Source organism: Labrus bergylta, chromosome 11 (genome assembly GCF_963930695.1).
Source record: "Labrus bergylta chromosome 11, fLabBer1.1, whole genome shotgun sequence".
In the NCBI taxonomy this organism is placed as follows: domain Eukaryota; kingdom Metazoa; phylum Chordata; class Actinopteri; order Labriformes; family Labridae; genus Labrus; species Labrus bergylta.
This window is the reverse complement of record NC_089205.1, coordinates 28382455-28384334: the sequence shown is the minus strand read 5'-3', so window position 1 is coordinate 28384334 and position 1880 is coordinate 28382455. Positions and strand designations below refer to the sequence as shown.

Here is a 1880-nt window from a genome sequence, read left to right as displayed (position 1 = left end):
TTTTACAACTGCAGAAAGAAAGGAAACCATTGCTACTATAATCATGACACCGTGACATGGGCTCGTCCGGGATTTGAACCCGGGACCTCTCGCACCCTAAGCGAGAATCATACCCCTAGACCAACGAGCCACAAATTGAAATTTCAATAGAAATTCTGACCGAAATTTCTGTGAAGCGGTGAACGTGTTTTCTGGGATTCAAAGTTTGAGCCTGTCACAGACAATCACTCTCAGACTGTACAGTGGAATTGCATTTTGAAGCCATGGGATCATGTCAAAACCCTTTCTTGTACAACTGCAAAATGAAAGGAATCAATTGCTATGACTGTCCGTAACATTCACGGATGTTTCAGAAAGCCTCTGGATTTTGTAGAAGACTGGAAAATCAAAATTCGGACATGGTGCAGTGAACCTAGCTTCACTTTAAATAAATTCTCAACCTTGACTGGAACCTTCTTCAGAACTGAACAGTACATCACGGAACTATGCATTTCCTTTAATTCAGTAACCAATCTAGACACTGTGACTTTTCAACAGCGTGGGCTCGTCAGGGATTTGAACCCGGGACCTCTCACACCCAAAGCGAGAATCACACCCCTAGACCAACGAGCCACAAATTCTAACTTTTATTTGGAAATTTAAAAAATTTCTGAAATCCCCCAAAAATGCATTTTGAAGCCATGGGATCATATCAAAACCCTTTCTTGTACAACTGCAAAATGAAAGGAATCAATTGCTATGACTGTCCGTAACATTCAAGGATGTTTCAGAAAGCCTCTGGATTTTGTAGAAGACTGGAAAATCAAAATTCAGACAGGGTGCAGTGAACCTAGCTTCACTTTAAATAAATTCTCAACCTTGACTGGAACCTTCTTCAGAACTGAACAGTACATCGGGGAACTATGCATTTCCTTAAATTCGGTAACCAATCATGACACCGTGACTTTTCAACAGCGTGGGCTCGTCCGGGATTTGAACCCGGGACCTCTCGCACCCGAAGCGAGAATCATACCCCTAGACCAACGAGCTACAAAAATTTGATTTCAATAGAAATTCTGACTGAAATTACTGTAAAGCCATGAAAAACAAAACATTTTCTTTTACAACTGCAGAAAGAAAGGAATCCATTGCTACTATAATCATGACACCGTGACATGGGCTCTTCCGGGATCTCTTGCACCCTAAGCGAGAATCATACCCCTAGATCAACGAGCCACAATATCTGAAAAGCAAAAGAATTTCTGATCGGCATTTCTGTCAAGCGGTGAACGTGTTTTCTGGGATTCAAAGTTAGAGCCTGTCACAGACAATCACTCTCAGACTGTACAGTGGAATTGCATTTTGAAGCCATGGGATCATATCAAAACCCTTTCTTGTACAACTGCAAAATGAAAGGAATCAATTGCTATGGCTGTCAATACAAATACTTCATACTTGTTTTCATGGGCCAAATATATGAAAAGTGGGAAGAGGTGCATTTACCGTCGCCAGATTTTTATTTTTATTTTTAACACAGTCGGTCAAATCATAGGCGAGCTACTAAAAACTTGCCCGCAGGCGACCAGTAGCTCCCGAGCTACCTGTTGGAGACCCCTGCTTTAGATGATCTCCGATAAACTAATCCACGTAGCTTAATAAATTGTTTACTAACATAATATTCACCTCAACCTAAATATTAAACCTACCGGAGACATCTCTGACTAGTGAGAGAGTTCCCGCCCTCTGTGTCCCTGCGTGATGATGTTTAATGTCCCCGACAACCACTGTAGTCACATTTAGCCACTTGTTAGCGACCGCCTTTTTAAAGACGTGTAAAAACTTCAAACTTCACAAGTTGGAGTATTACCTAACGTAGTTTATGTGGTCTAACAAAACACCAA

General features: G+C 41.3%; 2 non-coding genes across 2 annotated transcripts; both read right to left on the bottom strand.

Annotated features, from left to right (window-relative positions):
- Nucleotides 1-58: 58 nt before the first annotated feature.
- trnap-agg (transfer RNA proline (anticodon AGG)) lies at nt 59-130 on the bottom strand. Its single transcript has one exon. It is a non-coding gene; the product is annotated as a tRNA-Pro (tRNA).
- Nucleotides 131-957: 827 nt separating this feature from the next.
- trnap-cgg (transfer RNA proline (anticodon CGG)) lies at nt 958-1029 on the bottom strand. The gene has a single exon. It is a non-coding gene; the product is annotated as a tRNA-Pro (tRNA).
- Nucleotides 1030-1880: the final 851 nt, after the last annotated feature.